This window comes from Elgaria multicarinata, chromosome 5 (assembly GCF_023053635.1).
Source record: "Elgaria multicarinata webbii isolate HBS135686 ecotype San Diego chromosome 5, rElgMul1.1.pri, whole genome shotgun sequence".
NCBI lineage: Eukaryota > Metazoa > Chordata > Lepidosauria > Squamata > Anguidae > Elgaria > Elgaria multicarinata.
In genome coordinates, this window is record NC_086175.1 from 34,689,801 (window position 1) to 34,703,020 (window position 13,220).

The window sequence follows — 13,220 nt, forward strand, 5'->3', positions numbered from 1 at the left end:
ATGCAACTCTAGTTAAGTGAATATGGAGTTGCTGAAGGAAAGCCCAAGAAAAATTCCTCACTATTCATGCTCTGCTATTATATCAGTAATGCATAGTTAAGGAATTATGTGGTGGAACATCATTACTTCTTGTGTTTCCTTACAACACCTTCCAGTAGCAGTCAATAATGTGGAGTGGACATGGAATAGACGCTGCAGATGACCATGCTAACATGTGGACATCTGTAGCTGTGGCTCAGCAGTGCACCCAGCATTGGGGGCAAGACCAAGAAGACTACATCCTCACTCCCATTTACTCACATGATTCTTCCTTCGTGAGATTTAGTGTGCTCCCTGGACAAGGCTTGACTCACAGTTAAACTACACAAGATGCAAATCACATAGCATAAAGCTGAAGGCTATCTTTCAGTTTACTTGAGTGTAAGCAAGCACACATGGCCCTGATTCAGATCAGGACCACCATGCATTGGGAATGAAAGATTAAATCTCCCCACAAAAGAAAAAAACCTACTCCCATCGATGCCAATAGAGATAGAGATTATTTTTCTTTTGTTAACCTCCCCCCCCCCCCACCCAAGGTGTGTGCCTGTGGGATTTTTTTTTTTTTTTTTTTTTTTTAAGGGAGGCATTTCATTCTCCCCTCCAGGTGCAGTGTGCTCCCAATCTCAATTCGGGCCATGCATATACTAGAATAAATGAAAGGCTATCCTTCATATACAGTCTACATGATTAGCTACTAATCTTGTAGTTTAGTTCATAGTCACAATATTTTAGGCAGGGGTGGGTGGGCAGATGACGTCTTCCACTCATAACCCTCCCATATTTTTCCACCACCTTTCCCATTGTTTTTCCTTACCATGGAAAATGTGTTAAGGAAGAAAAGACAATTGCTGCACAATATCTTCTGATAGGTAGCACAAGGAGCCCTCAGTCTGAAAGCATCCCAACATATGAAGGGGATTTATGTATCTCATCATATTCCATAACAGCATGTTTTTAGTAGAGTAGAGGGAACCAGACATCCAGTTTCACTGCAGTGTCTCGTTCTACCTGATGCGAGAGTGACAATCGAATTGTCTGAAGGAAGCCACATATTGCTCCTTCCTGGATTTTAATTTAACAGTTATCAAAGTGCATTACAACTCTTATACAGAGGGAAGTGGAAGTTCATTCTAACCCATACCAGTTAGGTTTTTAGGAATCATTTCCCACCAGTTCATAAAAGAAAGGCCACTTCCAAATGCCTTGGATTTTCAAACAGCTACAAAATAAATCTGGAGAGATTAGAATCAGACATCTAGTGTAAAATGAAACAAACTTTAACACACCCAACATACAAGTGCTGTAATTTCTTGGCCATCAAATTAAAAGGAATGAAGATAATATTAAGAATGGCAAAATTCAAGATTTCTGGAAAGTTTCAACACAAAAAAGTTCAAACTAAAGAAAGTTCAAAAATAAGTAGTAGTAGTAGTGATAGAACAAATCAGTCAATAAGGAAAACCCTGACGAAGTAATGGAGGAGTACAGAAGCAATTGACTACATGGGGCTATCTACTTACAAATCTGCATGGTTGGAACCAGTGATATATATTTCCCTTTCTGGTACAGCAGTTTCTGCCTCACTGGAATGTGGTAATGAAAGGATCACTGCTCATCAGGGCACAGGGCACAATGGATTTTATCACGTCATAGCTTCTGTGGCTGCCATGGAAACAGTATTACCAGGGCTGCCCAGTGTTCCAGTGGTTGTCATGGGTATCACTGGGGCTACCAACTGAGGCAGCATTATTTTCAGCGGCAGGAACTCAGACCCCAAGAGATTTAAAAAAATTTCTTCTTATTGTGAAGACGACTTAACTAGAACAGCTTCAGGAACGGAGAATCTCTCTTAAACAAAGGACAAAAGAAACCTGGCCTGTTTTGACTTTGAAAACAAGACGATGAAAGAGAATAAGATGGCAGTCTAAAAAAAGCATAAAATCCATAAAACTGATTAAAAACATACAAAACTAATACATTATCAAAAGGCATCTTAAAATTCAACTGGGTAGGCCTGTCAGAAGAGATCAGTCTTTATGGCTCTCTTAAATTCGGGAAGACTGTTAAGTTGACGAATCTCTCCTGGCAGGCCATTCCACAATCTGGGAGCAGCAGAAGAGAAGGTCCTCTGGGTAACGGTTGTCAGCCTAGCTTTTGCTGACAGGAGTAAATTCTTTCCAGAGGACCTGAGTGTGTGGGGCAGATCATATGGGAGAAGGCTATCCCACAGGTAACTTTGACCCAAACCATGTTGGGCTTTAAAGGTAATAACAAACACTTATACTTTTCCCGGAAACTAATTGGCAGCCAGTGAAGTGATTTTGAAATCAGAAAACAGTTTTCAACCATAGATTAGAGGTGGGCAAGTTGTGGCCCACCAGATCTTTTTGCCTACACCTCCCATCAGCCCTAGCTAATGATGAGGAATGATGGGTGCTGAAGCCCAAAAGTTGCCCACCCCCTGCATTAGAGGTATGAAATTCTAGAATGGATTCTCAAGAATTGTTATTTTGCAATGACAAAGAACTGAACTGGATTTATGACAGAGCTAGAATTGTTTACGACAGCTTTGCCGCGACCCGTCTGGACTGATTTTGCGACCCACTTTGGGATCATGACTCACCGGTGGAAGACCACTAGTCTAGAGTACCATTTACTTAGAGCAATGGGTCAAAACACATTTTGAGTAAATAAGCCAATACACAGTATTTGCATGCTTGATCATTATAGGGATTTGAATTGAACTTGTCAACACCAACTCTATAAATAGAAAGGAAAGAGAAAAATGCACACACGATGATTCGGATGTCAGTTTATAATAATGCTTTGCACACAGTCCTTGTCATTAAAATCCATCTGGACTGAGCTGATTAATTCTTGGAGCACAGGTGCAGGCTTCAGCAAGCAGGGATGTGAAGATGAAAGGATCTTTGACAGCAGAGAACCTGGAAACAGCAACAGCAACAATATCAGTGCTTACATGATGCCGCCAAGCCCCAGATCACTGATTTTCTGTTATTTATCTCATTACTTGTATTTCCCAAAAGCCAACTATGTATAGTGTGTGTGTGTGTGTGTGTGTGTGTGTGTGTGTGTGTGTGTGTGTTTTAAAGTTAGCTGGGGAAGGAATGCATGTCATTGGGTAGTTCAAAAGTATATATACATCTGGAATGGTTAAAAAGTAGCTTCTGACATGTATAACCCCCAGTCTTGTGCTGTGAGATGAACACAGGATGCTTTGCATCGAGAGCTGTCTCTTTCTGTGGTTATATCATGTGCTTTCTCAGTAGTGCTACTATGCAATAGCTGCTAGGGTTGCCAGGCTCAAAGCCAGAGAGGAAGATTTACACAACTTTAAATCTCCCAATGTGTCAGGAGAGAAGGCAGCTTCTACTTATTCTGCCTGTTTCCTCCCCAGCCATGTCAGGGCCGGCCCTACCAGATGGCAGAATGAGGCACCTGCCTCTGGCAGCTGATTTGAGGTGTCATGAAAGGGGAGGCAAACGGATACCTTTTAAATTTATCAGTGTTGAATTTCTACTCGCAGGGAGAGGCGTGTGTGGGATTTTCTGTCTCAGGGGCCAACATAACTTGACCAGCCTTGAGTACTATATAACTTGAGCTGGGTACAACGCAGGTGGTGGGGAATATGGTGGTTCCATATTCCCCCCTCAGGCAGCAAAATGGCTTGGGCTAGCCCTGAGCCATATCATCCAGTACCTTCCCCTGCTTGCTGTGTGGTATATCTGGAGCCCTTATTAATTACAGCAGGATGTGGAGGGGATTGAGGTTAGGCCCATGGAAGGAATGGGTGGGAGAAACTGTAGCCTGCCTTATCTTCTGCCACATTGGGAGAACTTAAAATGTATGCATATTTTCCAGCTTCGAATCTGGGTACCCAAACAACAGTCCCCTCTCTCCCAGTTACTTCAGACCACACCTGAAATTTTTTATTTTATTTTTCTTACTGGATTTGTGCAAACTAGAGTTTAGTCTGGTAATACGCTCCTTTTTATTCTTGCTAGTGGTGCTACAAGTCCAGGGGCGGGGAACATCAGGCCCAGGGGCCAAATCTGGCCTCCCAAACTGGAGTACCAAGCTGGCTCTTTGGGATTCTCCAGATGGCCCCGCCCCCTTTTCCTGGCCCCGACCCTCTCCCTGACTGCTGAGCATTTGGTGATTTCCTGGCTTTTGCACAGATTTTCCCCTTTTATAAAGGCTGAAATGCCTCTCCTAAGCATTAGCTACAGTAAGAACTTTACACTAAAATATGCTGGTATTTTTTGGGCCCGCCTCTGTTCGCCTTTGGCCCCGTTCACCATTCTGAAATGGAATTCGGCCCTTGGGCTGAAAGAGGTTCCACACCCTCATACTAACAAAATGTCAGGAGTTATGATGGGAATGATGTCTAATATTCAACAGCTAAGCATCTATTCTCTCAAAATTATCTATGTCATATTCAGCATCAACATTTCACATCCAAAGTAAAACACAGTGGGTTCTGAAGGTGCCCTTCCATGAACGGAAAGGCCTTTGATCCAGTGGATGTTCCTGCCAATGCAGAGGTCAGCAAATGCTTTGCCGCAAAGGATGCATGTAGCGATAGGTAGTGGGAGAGGGGTCACACCCCACAGCCACATCCCCAGACACAGACACTCATGTACATAGACACCCCCACACCCACACCAAGGGATGTGTGAATTCCATCTGAATTCCATCTCAAGCTTCATTCTGAGTCAAGTCCATGTCAAGTTGCGAGCTGTTTTTTTTTACTTTTTGCATGAAAATCCATGCATATTGTTGCACATATTTTTTTCCAAAGGTATGCATCAGTTTTGCTCATCTTTGAAATGTACACACTTTTCTCCCAGTGATTAAGGTGTAGTTGTGCACATTTATCAAAAGTACTTTTTTTAATGTACATTTTTTTCAAATGTATGCGTGCCATCAAATGCGATTTCTTTGGTCTGGGAATCACATTGCAAGCCCCAAAATCTACAGACTTCAACCACAGATTGTATCCAAATCAGTCTTGCATCTAGAAGGTGTGAACTGGGTAAATCCTGATCAAAAAATGAATAGGATACCACTAAGATAGCTGTTTCACCACTGCTTCTTGGCTGCATTGGAAGCACTGTGGGGTTGGGGGGAGGTCGTGTGTGTGTGGGGGGATCAAGGGGGGGGAGAGAGAGAGAGAATGGATGACAGATGGATGAACAAAGGGATGAGAAAGAAAGGGGCTAAGAGAGAGGGAAAAAGGGAATATTGGAACACAGCAAGCTGCTTTATATTGAGTCAGAACCTAGGTCCATCTAGCCCAATACTGTTGACACTGACTGGCAGCAGCTCTCTAGGGTTTCAGGCAGGAATATTTCTAGCCCTTCTTGGAGATGCTGAGGATGAAACCAGGGACCTTCTGCATGCAAAGCATGTGCACTATCACACACACTCCTTTGGGACCACCTGCTGCACACTCTTGGCTTTGGTTCCACCCACTGCTGGCAGTACACAGCCCCCAACCACTTTCCCACATGGGAATGCATCCCTGGTCCCCCAAAAGCCATAGCCACAGATACAGTCTAGACTCAGCAACAGCTAGCCTTGGGATGGGGTTCAAATCCTTCATTTTCTTCCCCTTGCTCCAGCTGGCTGGGTTCCTATCTTCTCTCCCACAGCATCCCATCTCCTCCTTGGTCCCTGAGCAGAAAGACTACTGAAGAAATATATGCATCTCCTCCCCAGGGAGGCCAATCTTTGATCTGTAGGCCAAAGTTTTGCCGGTGGTTTCCATTGCTGAGAAATGGCTGGGATCCAGCTGGCACCTGACCTTTGTGGCGCCCTTTCTTTTAATGTACGTGATTATTAATGCACGAGGTGGTCTTGCTAACTAACCGCAGTCTTGGATTTCTGTCAAATCCTATCAGCAAAACAAAACAAACAAAGTTGCACATTGTTGCCAACACAAATCAAAATCTTCTGAGCAGTGCTTTCCTGTCAGGAACTGACACTCCAGTCTGATTTCCTAACCACAGACGAGGCAGCAACAAATTATTTACATGTCAATTGTGATAGAAGGCTTTGCATATGATTCCCCCAGCCTGACAAAGCACTGTATTAGATGCTAAAAAACAACATTGTTTCATCATTTATGGTGTTGTATCTTCTTAATTGGTACTGGGGCCTTGGAATGAGAAGAAGAGACAACATTTGCCTCCATAAGAGCAATGGCTGTTGTGGTTGTCCTTATTAAAATATGTATATACCACCCCACACTGTAATTGGTTCCAGGGCAATTTACCCAAACTTTTGATTGCATTCACTTCATTGTGAATGAGTCAACACATTCAATAGAGTTCTGGATGATGATGATACAAATACAGTACGAATCATTGATAGGTCACAAGTTATTACTACCTGCTATTCCATTACTCACTCATATAAACATATTCATGGTATCCCTGTTCACTCTAAACATCTTTGAATGTTCTCATAGCCTCTGTTATAGGCCACTTCACATTTTACATTTTTCAGGTGCAATAACTATGATGTGTGTACAGCCAAAAAAGTGAAGTGTAAATGTCATGAGAATATCTTTCATATTAGGAAGTTGTGATAAGCTGCAACACCTTGTTGTGTGTGAACTGAGGGGCAAACCTGGGTTTCCCTCTACATAATGTGCACAATGGCTCCAAGTCACATTCTGATGAATGGGTAACGTAGAGGGATTAGACTTCTCATCTGCCTATCTTATTTCATTTTAAATATTTTAGGCTACCGTTTAATGTACAACAACTCTTCAAGGCAGTTCACAAGATAAAAACAATAAACATCATAATTAATAAAAAGTACTGACAATAATAAAACAGACATTCTATCCGAAAATACAACCCCCCTCCACAAACTGCAATGAAAACCATCAGCAGTCCCATAAAAAACACAACTCAAGAAAAGGCTATGGAAAATAATTGAGTTTTGAGCATGTTGAAGATATTGGTAATATATTCCACTGTAGAAAAAGGCTCTCTCTCTCGTACCCACCAACCTGACTGTGCTCAGAGGCAGGCAGATGAGGAGGGCCTGACAATCTCAAAGTAAGAAAGGTTGGCATGGCTGAAGGGGGTCCTTCAATTACCTTGGCCCTAGACCATGTACTTATTTATTACATTTTTATACCGCCCAATCGCCGAAGCTTTAAAGGTTAAAAACAGCACTTAATCGGAAATGCACTGGCAACCAGTGCAACTAGCATAAGATATGTGTCACATGAACCAATCGCTTAACCCCCACCAGTACTTGAGAGGCTGCATTCTGCACCAGCCAAAGTTTCTGAACTAGCTTTAAATGCAGTTTCACCTAGGCTCTTTCTACACCTAAGGGTTATCCCAGGAAAATGGAGGGATCATCCCTGCCTGCTCCCAGGATCCCCTGTGTGTCATTTGGATGCACAGGAATGATCCCGGGGGAAAAGGCAGGTGTAGAAACAGCCCTAGAGTGCATTATGGTAGCTCAGTCTAGACATGGGGCTCATCTACACTAAGCAGGATATTCCACTATGAAAGTGGTATATGAACGGCAGGATCTACACTACTGCTTTATAGCAGTATTGAAGTGCACTGACAACTGTTGGGGCCTATTGACAGATCTACACCAAGCAGGATATAACACTATGAAAGCAGTATGAAAGCAGTATATGGCATGTGTCAGCGGGCCCCAACAGTTGTATGCATTTCAATACCGCTATAAAGCAGTAGTGTAGATCCTGTCTTTTATATACCGCTTTCATAGTGGAATATCCTGCTTGGTGTAGATGAGCCCCATAACCAGACAAGTAGTTCATAGTTAATTGCGCCCTTCAAAGCGATGGTGAATTAATTTCATAAGAGCATTCAGGATCAGCCTTCGTGATTATGGGGGGTCAAGGCAAGGGACAGGAAGTTTTCCTGCAAAGCATTCTAGTCTGTGTGTGCCTTTTCCACCATGCCTCTATCACCTGTGATCGGCAGACAGTGGGCCAGTTAGAAGTTCCACATTGAGGGGCAGGAGACAGAGGCTGATGGCACAAGGGAACAGGGCTTCTGGTGGTTTGGAAGCTCTTGCTGTAGGCAAGATTGCTTGAATCAATGATGTTAGTTGGAGCAGAGGCACAGAGAATACACAGAACAATGGACAATGTGTGACCACCCTCGATTTATTTCCTATTCATCGCAGCAGGATCCCTATGCCTTTAAGGACTCAAAGGGGATGCATGGTTTCATCTGCTGCACCTCCCCAAAGCTGTGTTGGTCTATTAAAATATGACATGGATAGTGGGGCTAGACAGATAACACAACAGGAGCTAAGTAGACATACATGCAGTTAGTGCTTCTAGTAAAAAATAATTTCTAGTAAAAAGTTTCTAGTAAAAAATATTTTCTTTAGTTACTATGATTACACTCCGCTTTATTGGTAAAAACACAGCGTACAAATCAAATCAATCGATTGATCAATCAATCAATCAACTCCACCCACTAAATCTTCCAAAACCACCAGCAGTATTCCTAAATCTTACACAAGTGGATTATATTGTGTCTAAAATACCATTATTTCTGTCATCTGCCATAACTCTGGATACCTCTGAAATAATCAGCTGTCGTACAAGACAAGTAACAAGAAGAATACCTGAACATCAAACATTAATGTTTCCTCTAGAGAAATCTGCTTTCCCATCCACGTTAGAAGTTGCACGTCAGCTACATGACTATAGGTGGTTTTTGAGGAAGATTATTTAGGCAGGGAGAGGCAGAGTTTAAAAGCCTTTTTTTCCCTTTTTGCCACACATTGCTCTTTTATCTCTTCTCGTGTCTCTGATTGTTTTGTCTTCTTTAGTCATTCTGCGTAGATGGTTCAGAATACAAATGAGCTCATACTTGGTGAACTTCAGAAGAAATTCACACTAACTGCAAACTTACACTACATCTGATGTGTTTTGGATTTGAGACTTCAGACAGAGATCTGCTTATCATTCTCCTGAAAGAATGGAACTCCCCCACCTACCACCCCCAAACCAACAGTGTATGGCACGGTGTGAGGTTTGCTCCTTTCATTTCTGAAAAATGCTGGCAACTCAGTCCTATGGCTATTTACTCGGGGACAAACTTTACACTCGTATGGAATGGGGGGGAGCTGAGGGGGTGGGAATGTTAACCCCAGGGTCCCTTATACGTGCCCCAAGCATGTGGACAGTGACAACAGCATGTAGGAGAAACTGCAGCCTTCATTTGCCTTGCCTTCTCCATCTGGGCAGTGGGGAGGATTGGACCCCCCCAAAAGAGTACACTTTATTTATGTATTTATTACATATTTATACTGCCCAATAGCCTAGGCTCCCTGGGCAGGTTTACAACTAAAACCATAAAATCCAATTTAAAACTTTACCAGAATAAGTTACAGTCCAGGGAAGTCTTGTTTGTAAAAAAATAATAATTTAGGAGGCTTTTAAAAGATATTACATTTTCCGAACCGCACGAGGGAGGGTTTTCCAGAGGGTGGGTGACGCTACAGGGAAGAGTACACATGAATGAGCAGTGGCAACCATGGCAAGAAGGTGGACTCATTCAAGGAAGGGGAGCATCTTGCCTAAAGGCCCCCCCCGAATAAAATGTGGAGCTGCCACTTCCAGTCTCAGCAATCTTTAGTTGCTGAACAAAATGTTGGGGGTTGAGTGTTGTGATCATTTTCATACCTTTAGAAACATAGAGCTAGTGTGGTGTAGTGGTTGGAGTGTTGGACAGGGATTTGGGAAATATGGGTTCTGGTCTCTACTCTGCCCATGAAGCTCACTAGGTGAAATTGTGCCAGCCATTGACTCTCCCCCTAACCTAATTCAAAGCTTCATCCGACGAGCGACTCTCGTAGTTTCTTCTGTCGCCGCTGCAACATTGCTTCCTGAAAGCAGGAAGTAATTAGCACCATAGAGTCAGGTAGGGGAGAGCTCCAACCGGACTTTTACTGGTTCTTTTTGCTGCGTGTCTTCCGCCAGAAGGGGCGCAAGACGCATGAGACACGGGCAACGTCATGTAAGTATTTCGTGAGTGCCCAATAGTGAGTGTGCATTAAAACGCTTGTCGGATGAAGCTATCAGAGGGTTTATAGGAGAATAAAAATGGAGAGGAGGAGGACTATATACTGTATGCTGCCTCGGGTTCCTTGCAAAAGGAAGAAAAGGTGGGATATAAATACAATAATAATAATAACAAAAAAGACATCACATTTCTTGGACTAGGAGCATTGAAAAGGCATAGAATCATACAGATGGAGGGGGGCTTATGGGCTATGTAGTACAACCGCCTACTCAATGAAAAAAATGCATTGTTGGGGATGCTAGAGATTCCATGGCTTTCCAGCCTTTTCTTGGGAACCTCCAATGAGGAGAAGACTGCTCTCCTTCAGCTGACTGGCTCTGTTGCTCTTACTGTTCCTCTTAATGTACAACTTTAGTCTACCTTCCTGTAATTTAAGCCCATTTGATCAAGTCCTGCCCTCTGGAGCAGCAGAAAATGGAGCCTTCTTTTATGACAGGGACAGGCAGAAGGTGTATCAGATTCTACTCACAGAACCCTTGGTGATTTTCAATAGGTTGGAAAAGGTTTCTAACGCCCAGTAGTTTAACAATAGTATGTTTTTTAGACATCTCTTGGCTTGGTGTTAATCACTTGTTTCTTCTTTTCAGTGTTCCTCACCTGTAAAATATGAGTGCTAATTTGTTGCATTTGACCAGGTCTTTCTGCACCTCTACTGATCACTTCAGTTCTTTGTATTAGGATCTCTGATCCTGTAGTAACTCAGATGAAGGTTTCTGTTTGAATATACATGGACAGGATGGCCATGTGTCCTACATTATAGAGGGCAGACATGTATATGAAGAGCTGTCAAAGGAAAACCCTCTCCTCTATCTGATGGGCTGTCCAGTTCCATGTCTGCTTTAAAGTCAGAGAGCCATCCGAAGGAAGAGGTGGGCCTTGAAGTTGCCCATCAGCAGTACTTGGACAGCACACCGAGCAATGCCCATATTTGCATCTGGCTCTGTTTGTGGACCTTGGGGTCCTAATAAAACACAAAATCGATCCCACAAGGCAGAAGGCTCCCCAGCCCTGTTCAATGTGACAGCCTTTCAGGCATTTGAGGAGTGCTTTCATGTCCTCCCCCACACCTCATTTTCCTCTTGTCTAGACGAAATACACCCGGTTCATTCAACACTTAACCATAGGACTTGTTTTCCATACTCCTGACCAGCTTTGTCACCCTCCTTTGGACCTCTTCTAATTTGTCTATATCTTCCAAAAATGTTTGGCGGGTGGGTGAAGTGGGGAGGATAGATTTATTTTTTAAATCCAGGAATTTGTATACGTTAACGCAGAGCAAGAGTAATTAACAAGTCTTTTTAAATTTCATTACCACTCAGCAGTTGGCTTAAAAAAAAAGATTCTTTCAACTGCACAATTGTTTTTAAAGGCAGATATTCATTTGCATCAGTGCACTGCAGGATTTTATTTTTAAAAGAATAATTAATTAATTAATTAATGTCTTGTATCTTGCACCCAAACAGAGACTTCAGAGCAGCTTACTATCCAAATAGCACAATAAAACAATACCCAAATAATAAAACAATCAAAATTAAACAATAATGCAGCAGCAGCATTATAAGAGCTATTACCATAAAAGCCAAACCATTTTAACCTGCTGACTGATCATGGTCAAAGTGATGAACTGACCAAAACAATATATTCCATAGTCTGAGAACTGGCACCAAAAAGGCCCAGCCTTGCTTCCCCATCTTTCACACTCACGGAGTGGAGGGGACACGTGGAAAGGCCTCTCTTAATTATTTCAATGTTTAGGTAGGTTCATGTGGAGGAGATGTTCCCTCGGGCATTTACATCAACTCAAAGCAACAGGGCTGGGAAAGAAAGCAAGCAAAAATAAATGTGAGAGTAATGTTCTTCCAACTTTAAAAGAAACCTACCTTTTTTTAAAGGCATGGAGCCAACAACAGATTGATGAAAACAATGGATGTTGAATGGGAAACAAAAAAAGAAGACGTTTTTGTCACTGTTTCCCCCCCCACTAGAACTGCAGGTTTCATGTCGAAAAATCAAACGACGTGGACATTTTACACAGTACTGTCTTGTGGATTTTAAAAAAAAATGGCCTGTCTCTTGCCCCTCTCCCTTTTCTTAACTCAATCCCTCCAAAGTGCGCAGTCAGGGCAAAACTCAATATTATTATTTGGCAAGTCCCAAGCTTGTGTGTACCTCCTCCCCTGCTTCCCCCACAATTAAATAAGTACAGAGAAAACCCTGAGCACTGAGCACTCCTCCTCCTCCTTCTCCCTAATATAAAATCCTACCTAAGTCTCTTTTAGCAGTTGTCTTACTGCATATCTGATTTCTGTTGCAGCAACATCTTCTGCAATTTAAATTAGTCCTGGAGCAGTTACTGTTCATGCACTATGAAAAGAGCAGGACAAGGAAACAAATGGATCTTATGACAGTCGTTAACCTGAGCCTCTTCAGCCAGGCAGTGCAGGTCACTATTCCTGGATACAGAATGGCTTAGCTGCATCTCTTTTTACAGCCGCCTATTAACAGGGCCGTATACTATATCAATAAACCTCAATTACACTTAGGAAATTTGAAAAGTGAAGCTCAATAAAACCACATAGGCATATTAGAGCTGTGTGGAACACTGGCATCCATCTGGTAGTTTTCCGCAGTTTCTAGTCAATTACAACATTTCATCATCTCTAATCCTCTTTTATCTTCGGTTCCCGCTGCTACGGTAATTCTCACTCTGCTATATCTATGGCTTCACTGTGAATTTTTATCACCTATGTGTAAGTGGATTCAATTCTCTTTTTTGCTAGCATCATTTTTTGGGGGGAAGTCGTAGCAGCTAAAAAAGAAGACGCTTAATTGCAAAGGGAAATGAAACAGATTCAATGATGTTATGGTAAATATGTAAATCACATTGACAGCAGTAAGAGAAGCAATTTAATTCTGAAACTGCAATAAAACTAAACAGTCAGAAATTGGTGCTAGCTGGGGAGATCCTCCTTTTAAAAATAATAATAATAATGCCTTGTTCCCTTTTATAAGCATGTTGGAAATCTATTAGATTGGAAATCCATTAGAACCAAATTG